Source organism: Pseudophryne corroboree, unplaced genomic scaffold (genome assembly GCF_028390025.1).
Source record: "Pseudophryne corroboree isolate aPseCor3 unplaced genomic scaffold, aPseCor3.hap2 scaffold_150, whole genome shotgun sequence".
NCBI lineage: Eukaryota > Metazoa > Chordata > Amphibia > Anura > Myobatrachidae > Pseudophryne > Pseudophryne corroboree.
In genome coordinates, this window is record NW_026968131.1 from 861,335 (window position 1) to 874,739 (window position 13,405).

Genomic DNA, 13,405 nt, shown 5'->3' on the forward strand with positions numbered 1-13,405 from the left:
GTGTTTAATGCGAACTAGGGGTAATCCAAGCACCGCAAAAGGCCGCCATGCCCTGCACGCCCCTTTTCTCTTTTCATATGCAGATGAGGGTTGAAGCCAACTTTGACCCACTGCTTGGATGACATCACCATATGCAAATCCATCTGCTGCAGGCCTTGCCCCAGGAATGCTTGCACTAGTTGTTGCATTTGGTTTGTTGTTTGGGGGTGCTTCAGTATTAGGCAGCCTTCTGCCCTCCCATGTTCATCTGAAAATATGTGTTCTCCCTGCAGTTGTTGTCCCCAGATGAGAGTTCCCTTGTGCTGCCTCAGTTGAATCTCCTTTACTTGACAGAGATGTGCCTGAGCAGCGGCCCTCCCAGCCCTATCCCAAATCATACTTATTTTGCATAGGAGACACCATGGTCATGAAGATTGTTCACCCAGGGTGAGGTTCATTCATTGCATTCTGGGTATGCTGACCCCTGTGATTTCCCCAAATGTGGGAAACTCGCCTGCATTTTTTGTGGTAGTGGGGGACTGTGTTTGTGTTTTCCTCTGGTCAGCTCTGGTAAAAGTCAGATTTCTTTGTCTCATATATTCCTCTAGCCTTGTTCTTCTTTCGAGAGTTCCCTTGTGCTGCCTCAGTTGGATCTCCTTCACTTGACAGGGGGGTGCCCGAGCAGTGACCCTCCCCAGCTCTAGCCCAACTCCTACTTACCTGCCAGGTGAGATACTATGATCATGAAGGTGCTTCTCCCAGGGCAAGGCTCACCCATTGCACTCTGGGTGTGCTGCTCCTGTGATTTCCCCAAATGTGGGAAACTTGATTGCATAATTTGTGTTTCCCCTGGTCGGCTCTCGTATAATTCAGATCTCTTTGTCTCAGGTCTCTCTCCAGCCTAGTTTGCTGTCTGTTTCCACTTCTCTTTTCTGGAGCCACTCCCTTCTATGCCCTTGCGCACTATCCTGACTTCTCCCGTCTGCTTACTTTGTGCCTTCCAACGCACAATGCGAACTACAGGTGGTGCTGCAGGGCCCACACCCTTTTAGTTGCCTTACAGAGCAGCTCTGGAGCTGTTACAGTGCCCAGCTGCTGCAAGAAATCAGCTTGAATGCTTCAGGGGCTGGGGCATAGCCAACATGAGCCCCACACCAAAGGAGGGTGGGGGTGTTTAATGCGAACTAGGGGTCATCCAAGCACCGCAAAAGGCCGCCATGCCCTGCATGCCCCTTTTCTCTTTTCATATGCAGATGAGGGTTCCAGACAACTTTGGCCCACTGCTTGGATGACATCACCGTATGCAAATCCGTCTGCTGCAGACCTTCCCCCAGGAATGCTTGTACTAGTTGTTGCATATGGTTTGATATTTGATGGTGCTTCAGTATTAGGCAGCCTTCCGCCCTCCCATGTTCATCTGAAAAGATGTGGTCTCCCTGCAGTTGTTGTCCCCAGACGAGAGTTCCCTTGTGCTTCCTCAGTTGAATCTCCTTAACTTGATGGGGGAGGGGCTGCCCGAGCAGCCACCCTCCCCAGCCCTATCCCAACTCATACTTATTTTGCATATGAGATCTCTTGATCATGAAGATTGTTCTCACAGGGTGAAGTTCATCCATTATATTTTAAAATAGGAAGGTACAAATTACATATTTGAATTGCATCTATGTGCTGGATTCAAATGTCCCCCCCCCCCCTTCCTTTCTCAATTGTGCCCATCAGCAGCTATTCTAAGGTTGCTGCCAATGGGTGTGACACATTAATTTCTTCTGTGGGGTACACAGGACTCCACAAGGATTCACATTGGGGTGTAGAGTAGGATCTTGATCTGAGGCACCAACCGACTCAAAGCTTTTGACTGTTCCCAAGATGCTCAGCGCATCCTCCTCTATAACCCCGCTTCCATGAACAGGGAGCTCAGTTTGTAGTTGGTGCCTTCACTAGCAGGCCACTTAACAGGGGCCTGCCTCAGGAAGCCAATTCTTAGCTATTCATTTTGACAAGAAAAGAAGAACTTGTTTTATGAGAATCTACAAGGGCTGCAGCAGGCTAGGTCTAATAGACATCTTTACTGCAGCTTCATCACTCCCAGCGGCGCTGTATACTCCCGTGCCCTGGTTGCTGGGTCACTGCAGCGGAGGCTCCGGTTTCTTCCTAAGGTCAGTCACACACACACCGCCCTTCCGGATCACGAGGCCGCTGATGAAGGGGAGCGTGGCCGTAGGGGGTGGACCGTGTGCGCACTGGCGTGGACACTGATTACTGGGCAGCCGCTCCACTAGCCACCAGGTACAGTTAAGGAGCACAGGTCTGGGGGTTTTTCTCCTATATTAAACCAATTTTGTACTGCCCGCAGCGCATTGTGATAGGTAATAGGGCCTGATTCAGGTTGGATTGCAATCACAATAAGTGATCCAACTGCAAAAATTGCTAAGAGCATACGCATGTGCCTGCATTTTCTGCGGCACCCCGCAGAGAATGCGATCGCCTCTGCCTGTCAATCGGGGCAGGGGGGGAGAGGGGGGTCAGCAACACTCCATTTCCAAGTCAGGGATGGAGCGGTGCGGGGGCAAGGCTTCAAAATGGGGTCTGCAATGGAGGAGACACAGGGGGCGTGGTCACAGCAGCTGTATGACATCACATTCAGCCGCTGTGATCACAAAAATGGTGGCGGCTTCCTGCGCGCACATACAGTCTGCACCAGCAGGAGGCTACACCATTTTTTATGATCACGCTGAACTGCAGTGCGACTGCAATTACAGCATGGTCAAGAAGGGAGGCGTCATGCTGGGTGGCCATAAGAGATGAGCGGGTTCGGTTCCTCGGAATCCGAACCCGCCCGAACTTCACCCTTTTTTGCTCGGGTCCGAGCAGACTCGGATCCTCTCGCCTTGCTCGGTTAACCCGAGCGCGCCCGAACGTCATCATCCCGCTGTCGGATTCTCACGAGACTTGGATTCTATATAAGGAGCCGCGCGTCGCCGCCATTTTCACACGTGCATTGAGATTGATAGGGAGAGGACGTGGCTGGCGTCCTCTCCGTTTAGATTAGAAGATAGAGACGAGTGACATTTGATTTACTACTAATTTGGGGAGCAGTTGAACTTGTCAGGAGTACTCAGTAGTGCAGAGTTTTGCTGATAGTGACCACCAGTTTTATTATTTATAATCCGTTCTCTGCCTGAAAAAAAACGATACACATACCATATCTGTGCTCAGCCTCAGTGTGCTGCATGATATATCATCTATGTATATCTGACTGTGCTGAGTGCTCACTGCTCACACAGCTTAATTGTGGGGGAGACTGGGGAGCAGTTATAGCAGGAGTACAGTGCACACTTTTGCTGCCAGTGTGACCACCAGTATATTGTCTGCCTGAAAAAGTTAAACACTCCTGTGGTGTTTTTTTTTTATTCTATAAATGCATTCTGCTGACAGTGTCCAGCAGGTCCGTCATACATATATTATATACATATTTACCTGCAGTAGTGTTATATTTTTTTTTTTCATCTTTATCATCTCTATATTAGCAGACGCAGTACGGTAGTCCACGGCTGTGGCTATCTCTGTGTCGTCAGTGCTCGTCCATAATTGTATACCTACCTACCTGTGGTGGGTTTTTTTTTTCTATCTTCTTCATACTAGTAGTTTAGGAGTCTACTGACAGTGTCCACCAGGTCCATCATTATATTATATACCTACAGTAGTAATATATTTATTATATTATCTATACTAGCAGACGCAGTACGGTAGTCCACGGCTGTGGCTATCTCTGTGTCGTCAGTGCTCATCCATAATTGTATACCTAACTACCTGTGGTGGGGTTTTTTTTTTATCTTCTTCATACTAGTAGTTTAGCAGTCTGCTGACAGTGTCCACCAGGTCCGTCATTATATTATATACCTACAGTAGTAATATATTTATTATATTATCTATACTAGCAGATGCAGTACGGTAGTCCACGGCTGTACCTACCTCTGTGTCGTCAGTGCTCGTCCATAATTGTATACCTACCTGTGGTGGGGGTTTTTTTTCTATCTTCTTCATACTAGTAGTTTAGGAGTCTGCTGACAGTGTCCACCAGGTCCGTCATTATATTATATACCTACAGTAGTAATATATTTAGTATATTATCTATACTAGCAGACGCAGTACGGTAGTCCACGGCTGTACCTACCTCTGTGTCGTCACTCGTCCATAATTGTATACCTAACTGTGGTGGTTTTTTTTTTCTATCTTCTTCATACTAGTAGTTTAGCAGTCTGCTGACAGTGTCCACCAGGTCCGTCATTATATTATATATACCTACAGTAGTTATATATATTTTTTTTTATATCATTAATTATCATCTCTATACTAGCAGACGCAGTACGGTAGGCCACGGCTGTGGCTATCTCTGTGTCGTCAGTGCTCGTCCATAATTGTATACCTACCTACCTGTGGTGGAAGTTTTTTTCTATCTTCTTCATACTAGTAGTTTAGCAGTCTGCTGACAGTGTCCACCAGGTCCGTCATTATATTATATATACCTACAGTAGTTATATATATATTTTTTTTTATATCATTAATTATCATCTCTATACTAGCAGACGCAGTACGGTAGTCCACGGCTGTAGCTACCTCTGTGTCGTCAGTCACTCGTCATCCATAAGTATACTAGTATCCATCCATCTCCATTGTTTACCTGAGGTGCCTTTTAGTTGTGCCTATTAAAATATGGAGAACAAAAATGTTGAGGTTCCAAAAATAGGGAAAGATCAAGATCCACTTCCACCTCGTGCTGAAGCTGCTGCCACTAGTCATGGCCGAGACGATGAAATTCCATCAACGTCGTCTGCCAAGGCCGATGCCCAATGTCATAGTACAGAGCATGTAAAATCCAAAACACAAAAGATCAGTAAAAAAATGACTCAAAAATCTAAATAAAAATCGTCGGAGGAGAAGCGTAAACTTGCCAATATGCCATTTACCACACGGAGTGGCAAGGAACGGCTGAGGCCCTGGCCTATGTTCATGGCTAGTGGTTCAGCTTCACATGAGGATGGAAGCACTCAGTCTCTCGCTAGAAAAATGAAAAGACTTAAGCTGGCAAAAGCACAGCAAAGAACTGTGCGTTCTTCAAATTCACAAATCCACAAGGAGAGTCCAATTGTGTCGGTTGCGATGCCTGACCTTCCCAACACTGGACGTGAAGAGCATGCACCTTCCACCATTTGCACGCCCCCTGCAAGTGCTGGAAGGAGCACCCGCAGTCCAGTTCCTGATAGTCAGATTGAAGATGTCAGTGTTGAAGTACACCAGGATGAGGAGAATATGGGTGTTGCTGGCGCTGGGGAGGAAATTGACAAGGAGGATTCTGATGGTGAGGTGGTTTGTTTAAGTCAGGCACCCGGCGAGACACCTGTTGTCCGTGGGAGGAATATGGCCATTGACATGCCTGGTGAAAATACCAAAAAAATCAGCTCTTCGGTGTGGAAGTATTTCAACAGAAATGCGGACAACAGGTGTCAAGCCGTGTGTTGCCTTTGTCAAGCTGTAATAAGTAGGGGTAAGGACGTTAACCACCTCGGAACATCCTCCCTTATACGTCACCTGCAGCGCATTCATCATAAGTCAGTGACAAGTTCAAAAACTTTGGGCGACAGCGGAAGCAGTCCACTGACCAGTAAATCCCTTCCTCTTGTAACCAAGCTCACGCAAACCACCCCACCAACTCCCTCAGTGTCAATTTCCTCCTTCCCCAGGAATGCCAATAGTCCTGCAGGCCATGTCACTGGCAATTCTGACGAGTTCTCTCCTGCCTGGGATTCCTCCGATGCATCCTTGAGTGTAACGCCTACTGCTGCTGGCGCTGCTGTTGTTGCTGCTGGGAGTCGATGGTCATCCCAGAGGGGAAGTCGTAAGACCACTTTTACTACTTCCACCAAGCAATTGACTGTCCAACAGTCCTTTGCGAGGAAGATGAAATATCACAGCAGTCATCCTGCTGCAAAGCGGATAACTGAGGCCTTGGCATCCTGGGCAGTGAGAAACGTGGTTCCGGTATCCATCATTACTTCAGAGCCAACTATAGACTTGATTGAGGTACTGTGTCCCCGGTACCAAATACTATCTAGGTTCCATTTCTCTAGGCAGGCGATACCGAAAATGTACACAGACCTCAGAAAAAGACTCACCAGTGTCCTAAAAAATGCAGTTGTACCCAATGTCCACTTAACCACGGACATGTGGACAAGTGGAGCAGGGCAGACTCAGGACTATATGACTGTGACAGCCCACTGGGTAGATGTATTGACTCCCGCCGCAAGAACAGCAGCGGCGGCACCAGTAGCAGCATCTCGCAAACGCCAACTCTTTCCTAGGCAGGCTACGCTTTGTATCACCGCTTTCCAGAATACGCACACAGATGAAAACCTCTTACGGCAACTGAGGAAGATCATCACAGAATGGCTTACCCCAATTGGACTCTCCTGTGGATTTGTGGCATCGGACAACGCCAGCAATATTGTGCGTGCATTATATCTGGGCAAATTCCAGCACGTCCCATGTTTTGCACATACCTTGAATTTGGTGGTGCAGAATTATTTAAAAAACGACAGGGGCGTGCAAGAGATGCTGTCGGTGGCCACAAGAATTGCGGGACACTTTCGGCGTACAGGCACCACGTACAGAAGACTGGAGCAACACCAAAAACGCCTGAACCTGCCCTGCCATCATCTGAAGCAAGAAGTGGAAACGAGGTGGAATTCAACCCTCTATATGCTTCAGAGGATGGAGGAGCAGCAAAAGGCCATTCAAGCCTATACATCTGACCACGATATAGGAGGTGGAATGCACCTGTCTCAAGCGCAGTGGAGAATGATTTCAACGTTGTGCAAGGTTCTGCAACCTTTTGAACTTGCCACACGTGAAGTCAGTTCAGACACTGCCAGCCTGAGTCAGGTCATTCCCGTCATCAGGCTTTTGCAGAAGAAGCTGGAGACATTGAAGGAGGAGCTAAGACAGAGCGATTCCGCTAGGCATGTGGGACTTGTGGATGGAGCCCTTCATTCGCTTAACCAGGATTCACGGGTGGTCAATCTGTTGAAATCAGAGCACTACATTTTGGCCACCGTGCTCGATCCTAGATTTAAAACCTACGTTGTATCTCTCTTTCCGGCAGACACAAGTCTGCAGGGGTTCAAAGACCTGCTGGTGAGAAAATTATCAAGTCAAGCGGAACTTGATCGGTCAACAGCTCCTCCTTCACATTCTCCCGCAATTGGGGGTGCGAGGAAAAGGCTCAGAATTCCGAGCCCACCCGCTGGCGGTGATGCAGGGCAGTCTGGAGCGACTGCTGATGCTGACATCTGGTCCGGACTGAAGGACCTGCCAACGATTACGGACATGTCGTCTACTGTCACTGCATATGATTCTCTCACCATTGAAAGAATGGTGGAGGATTATATGAGTGACCGCATCCAAGTAGGCACGTCAGACAGTCCGTACGTATACTGGCAGGAAAAAGAGGCAATTTGGAGGCCCTTGCACAAACTGGCTTTATTCTACCTAAGTTGCCCTCCCACAAGTGTGTACTCCGAAAGAGTGTTTAGTGCCGCCGCTCACCTTGTCAGCAATCGGCGTACGAGGTTACTTCCAGAAAATGTGGAGAAGATGATGTTCATTAAAATGAATTATAATCAATTGCTCCGTGGAGACATTGACCAGCAGCAATTGCCTCCACAAAGTATACAGGGAGCTGAGATGGTGGATTCCAGTGGGGACGAATTGATAATCTGTGAGGAGGGGGATGTACACGGTGATGAATCGGAGGATGATGATGAGGTGGACATCTTGCCTCTATAGAGCCAGTTTGTGCAAGGAGAGATTTATTGCTTCTTTTTTGGTGGGGGTCCAAACCAACCCGTCATTTCAGTCACAGTCGTGTGGCAGACCCTGTCACTGAAATGATGGGTTGGTTAAAGTGTGCATGTCCTGTTTATACAACATAAGGGTGGGTGGGAGGGCCCAAGGCAATTCCACCTTGCACCTCTTTTTTCTTTTATTTTTCTTTGCGTCATGTGTTGTTTGGGGAGTGTTTTTTGGAAGGGCCATCCTGCGTGACACTGCAGTGCCACTCCTAGATGGGCCAGGTGTTTGTGTCGGCCACTTGGGTCGCTGAGCTTAGTCACACAGCTACCTCATTGCGCCTCTTTTTTTCTTTGCGTCATGTGCTGTTTGGGGAGTGTTTTTTGGAAGGGCCATCCTGCGTGACACTGCAGTGACACTCCTAGATGGGCCAGGTGTTTGTGTCGTCCACTTGGGTCGCTGAGCTTAGTCACACAGCTACCTCATTGCGCCACTTTTTTTCTTTGCGTCATGTGCTGTTTGGGGAGTGTTTTTTGGAAGGGCCATCCTGCGTGACACTGCAGTGCCACTCCTAGATGGGCCAGGTGTTTGTGTCGGCCACTTGGGTCGCTGAGCTTAGTCACACAGCTACCTCATTGCGCCTCTTTTTTTCTTTGCGTCATGTGCTGTTTGGGGAGTGTTTTTGGAAGGGCCATCCTGCGTGACACTGCAGTGCCACTCCTAGATGGGCCAGGTGTTTGTGTCGGCCACTTGGGTCGCTGAGCTTAGTCACACAGCTACCTCATTGCGCCTCTTTTTTTCTTTGCGTCATGTGCTGTTTGGGGAGTGTTTTTTGGAAGGGCCATCCTGCGTGACACTGCAGTGCCACTCCTAGATGGGCCAGGTGTTTGTGTCGGCCACTTGGGTCGCTGAGCTTAGTCACACAGCTACCTCATTGCGCCTCTTTTTTTCTTTGCGTCATGTGCTGTTTGGGGAGTGTTTTTTGGAAGGGCCATCATGCGTGACACTGCAGTGCCACTCCTAGATGGGCCAGGTGTTTGTGTCGGCCACTTGGGTCACTGAGCTTAGTCATCCAGCGACCTCGGTGCAAATTTTAGGACTAAAAATAATATTGTGAGGTGTGAGGTGTTAAGAATAGACTGAAAATTAGTGGAAATTATGGTTATTGAGGTTAATAATACTTTGGGATCAAAATGACTCCCAAATTCTATGATTTAAGCTGTTTTTTAGGGTTTTTTGAAAAAAACACCCGAATCCAAAACACACCCGAATCCGACAAAAAAAATTCGGTGAGGTTTAGCCAAAACGCGTTCGAACCCAAAACACGGCCGCGGAACCGAACCCAAAACCAAAACACAAAACCCGAAAAATTTCCGGTGCACATCTCTAGTGGCCATGCCATGTCACTGTGCAGGAGCCAGCACCGCTCACACACTAGTCCCCGGTGCAGCCCCCAACCCCCGGGACACCCGGAGCAACAAAATGTAGATTCAGGCCACCAGGCCACGCCCCTACCTATGAAACCATGCCTCCTTTTTACCATTGCGCTGCTTATCTGCGCGCACTGCATTACAATCTCCCTCGCCACCTCTCTGGGTGTCACCAGTGATAGTGACACCTCTGCCATGCTTGTAGCAGCTGGTCCTAAGATCTACGCCTCAAGCCCTGAGTGTTTGCCCTTGTGACTTGTTGATCATCACAGCAAAGCAGATGCTTACAGAAAACTGCAGGGGCTTAGATTGAAAATAAAAAAAATTGATGGGTATAAGGTAGAGAGGAGCGGGTTCGGTTCTCCGAGAACCGAATTCCCCACGAACCCCACGAACTCCTCCTCCGAGGCAGGCTCGGTTGTTCCCGCCTGACTCGGAAAACCTGAACAAGGGAAAATGTCATCATCCCGCTGTCGGATTCTCGCGAGATTCGGATTCCATATAAAGAGCTGCGCGTTGCCGCCATTTTTACTCGTGCATTGAAGAGAGAGCGGAGAGGACGTGGCTATGTTCTCTCAGTGGAAATCTCAATATCAGTGCTCAGTATCAGTGGATACTTATTGCTGCTCAGTAATACTAGTAGTGTGTCTCTCCTGCTCAGTGTCAGTTCTCAGTAGTATCCTCATCAGTGCTCAGTATCACTGCTCATTGTCTTGTGCTGCATTGTTGTGCTCAGCATACTACAGTACATTACTAATAGTCCAGTGCTGCATCTTGCTGCTCAGTGTCAGTTCTAGTATCCTCATCAGTGCTCACTATCACTGCTCATTGCATTGTGGTGTTCTGTATACTACAGTAACATAGTAATATAGTAACATATAGTAACATAGTTTTTGAGGTTGAATAGAGGCAAATTGCCCATCGTGTTCAACCTGTTTTAAGTTGTGATGATTCTACATACTTGCTGAATAATGTTTTATGACTAGTTAGCTACTACAACTCATGTTACCCCCGGATTAACCATGTTGATATTTTAAGTATTATAACCTTGGATAGCTTTTTCATTCAGAAATGTATCCATTCCTTTTTTAAATCCAATTACAGAGTCCGCCATTACCACCTTCCCTGGCAGGGAATTCCACATCCTGATTGCCCTAACAGTGAAGATCATAGTATCTCACCTGGCAGGTAAGTAGGAGTTGGGCCAGAGCTGTGGAGGATTGCTGCTCGGGCACCCCCTGTCAAATGAAGGAGATCCAACTGAGGCAGCACAAGGGAACTCTCGAAAGAAGAACAAGGCTAGAGGAAGATCTGAGACAAAGAAATCTGACTTTTACCAGAGCTGACCAGAGGAAAGCACAAACACAGTCCCCCACTACCACAAATAATGCAGTCGAGTTTCCCACATTTGGGGAAATCACAGGGGTCAGCATACCCAGAATGCAATGAATGAACCTCACCCTGGGAGAACAATCTTCATGACCATGGTATCGCCTATGCAAAATAAGTATGATTTGGGATAGGGCTGGGGAGGGCCGCTGCTCAGGCACATCTCTGTCAAGTAAAGGAGATTCAACTGAGGCAGCACAAGGGAACTCTCATCTGGGGACAACAACTGCAGGGAGAACACATATTTTCAGATGAACATGGGAGGGCAGAAGGCTGCCTAATACTGAAGCACCCCCAAACAACAAACCAAATGCAACAACTAGTACAAGCATTCCTGGGGGAAGTTCTGCAGAAGACGGATTTGCATACGGTGATGTCATCCAAGCAGTGGGCCAAAGTTGGCTGGATCCCTCATCTGCATATGAAAAGAGAAAAGGGGTATGCAGGGCATGGCGGCCTTTTGCGGCGCTTGGATGACCCTTAGTTCGCATTAAACACCCCCACCCTCCTTCGGTGTGGGGCTCATGTTGACAATGCCCCAGCCCCTGAAGCATTCAAGCTGATTTCTTACAGCAGCTTGGCACTGTAACAGCTCCAGAGCTGCTCTGTAAGGCAAGTAAAAGGGTGTGTAGTTTGCATTGTGCATTGGAAGGCACAAAGTAAGCAGACAGGAGGAGAAGTCAGGATAGTGCACAAGGGTATAAAAGGGAGGGGCTCAAGAAAAAAGAAGTGGAAACAGACAGCAAACTAGGCTGGAGAGAGACCTGAGACAAAGAGATCTGAATTATACGAGAGCCGACCAGGGGAAACACAAATTATGCAGTCAAGTTTCCCACATTTGGGGAAATCGCAGGGGCAGCACACCCAGAGTGCAATGGGTGAGCCTTGCCCTGGAAGAAGCACCTTCATGATCATAGTATCTCACCTGGCAGGTAAGTAGGAGTTGGGCTTGAGCTGGGGAGGGTCGCTGCTCGGGCACCCCCCTGTCAAGTGAAGGAGATCCAACTGAGGCAGCACAAGGGAACTCTCGAAAGAAGAACAAGGATAGAGGAAGATCTGAAACAAAGAAATCTGACTTTTACCAGAGCTGACCAGAGGAAAACACAAACACAGTCCCCCACTACCACAAATAATGCAGTCGAGTTACCCACATTTGGGGAAATCACAGGGGTCAGCATACCCAGAATGCAATGAATGAACCTCACCCTGGGAGAATAATCTTCATGACCATGGTATCTCATATGCAAAATAAGTATGATTTGGGATAGGGCTGGGGAGGGCCGCTGCTCAGGCACATCTCTGTCAAGTAAAGGAGATTCAACTGAGGCAGCACAAGGGAACTCTCATCTGGGGACAACAACTGCAGGGAGAACACATATTTTCAGATGAACATGGGAGGGCAGAAGGCTGCCTAATACTGAAGCACCCCCAAACAACAAACCAAATGCAACAACTAGTGCAAGCATTCCTGGGGGAAGGCCTGCCGCAGATGGATTTGCATATGGTCATGTCATCCAAGCAGTGGGTCAAAGTTGGCTTCAACCCTCGTCTGCATATGAAAAGAGAAAAGGGGCGTGCAGGGCATGGCGGCCTTTTGCGGTGCTTGGATGACACTTAGTTTGCATGAAACACCCCCACCCTCCTTCGGTGTGGGTCTCATGTTGGCCATGCCCCAGCCCCTGAAGCATTCAAGCTGATTTCTTGCAGCAGCTTGGCACTGTAACAGCTCCAGAGCTGCTCTGTAAGGCAAGTAAAAGGGTGTGGGCCCTGCAGCACTACCTGTAGTTTGCATTGTGCATTGGAAGGCACAAAGTAAGCAGACAGGAGGAGAAGTCAGGATAGTGCACAAGGGTATAAAAGGGAGGGGCTCAAGAAAAAAGAAGTGGAAACAGACAGCAAACTAGGCTGTAGAGAGACCTGAGACAAAGAGATCTGAATTATACGAGAGCCGACCAGGGGAAACACAAATTCTGCAGTCAAGTTTCCCACATTTGGGGAAATCGCAGGGGCAGCACACCCAGAGTGCAATGGGTGAGCCTTGCCCTGGGAGAAGCACCTTCATGATCATAGTATCTCACCTGGCAGGTAAGTAGGAGTTGGGCTAGAGCTGGGGAGGGTCGCTGCTCGGGCACCCCCTGTCAAGTGAAGGAGATCCAACTGAGGCAGCACAAGGGAACTCTCGAAAGAAGAACAAGGCTAGAGGAAGATCTGAGACAAAGAAATCTGACTTTTACCAGAGCTGACCAGAGGAAAACACAAACACAGTCCCCCACTACAACAAATAATGCAGTCGAGTTTCCCACATTTGGGGAAATCACAGGGGTCAGCATACCCAGAATGCAATGAATGAACCTCACCCTGGGAGAACAATCTTCATGACCATGGTATCTCCTATGCAAAATAAGTATGATTTGGGATAGGGCTGGGGAGGGCCGCTGCTCAGGCACATCTCTGTCAAGTAAAGGAGATTCAACTGAGGCAGCACAAGGGAACTCTCATCTGGGGACAACAACTGCAGGGAGAACACATATTTTCAGATGAACATGGGAGGGCAGAAGGCTGCCTAATACTGAAGCACCCCCAAACAACAAACCAAATGCAACAACTAGTGCAAGCATTCCTGGGGGAAGGCCTGCAGCAGATGGATTTGCATATGGTGATGTCATCCAAGCAGTGGGTCAAAGTTGGCTTCAACCCTCGTCTGCATATGAAAAGAGAAAAGGGGCGTGCAGGGCATGGCGGCCTTTTGCGGCGCTTGGATG

The 13,405-nt window shown here is 48.3% G+C and overlaps 7 non-coding genes across 7 annotated transcripts; 2 read left to right on the top strand and 5 right to left on the bottom strand.

Annotated features, from left to right (window-relative positions):
* Window positions 1-375: 375 nt before the first annotated feature.
* LOC134999834 (U1 spliceosomal RNA) lies at window positions 376-539 on the top strand. Its single transcript, XR_010201904.1, has one exon. It is a non-coding gene; the product is annotated as a U1 spliceosomal RNA (small nuclear RNA).
* A 152-nt stretch (window positions 540-691) lies between these two features.
* LOC134999369 (U1 spliceosomal RNA) lies at window positions 692-854 on the top strand. Its single transcript, XR_010201477.1, has one exon. It is a non-coding gene; the product is annotated as a U1 spliceosomal RNA (small nuclear RNA).
* Window positions 855-10,601: 9,747 nt separating this feature from the next.
* LOC134999683 (U1 spliceosomal RNA) lies at window positions 10,602-10,765 on the bottom strand. Its single transcript, XR_010201760.1, has one exon. It is a non-coding gene; the product is annotated as a U1 spliceosomal RNA (small nuclear RNA).
* A 655-nt stretch (window positions 10,766-11,420) lies between these two features.
* Window positions 11,421-11,583, bottom strand: LOC135000031 (U1 spliceosomal RNA). The gene has a single exon (XR_010202070.1). It is a non-coding gene; the product is annotated as a U1 spliceosomal RNA (small nuclear RNA).
* Window positions 11,584-11,735: 152 nt separating this feature from the next.
* On the bottom strand, window positions 11,736-11,899 carry LOC134999860 (U1 spliceosomal RNA). The gene has a single exon (XR_010201927.1). It is a non-coding gene; the product is annotated as a U1 spliceosomal RNA (small nuclear RNA).
* Window positions 11,900-12,573: 674 nt separating this feature from the next.
* LOC135000045 (U1 spliceosomal RNA) lies at window positions 12,574-12,736 on the bottom strand. Its single transcript, XR_010202083.1, has one exon. It is a non-coding gene; the product is annotated as a U1 spliceosomal RNA (small nuclear RNA).
* A 151-nt stretch (window positions 12,737-12,887) lies between these two features.
* On the bottom strand, window positions 12,888-13,051 carry LOC134999722 (U1 spliceosomal RNA). The gene has a single exon (XR_010201797.1). It is a non-coding gene; the product is annotated as a U1 spliceosomal RNA (small nuclear RNA).
* Between the last annotated feature and the right edge of the window lie 354 nt (window positions 13,052-13,405).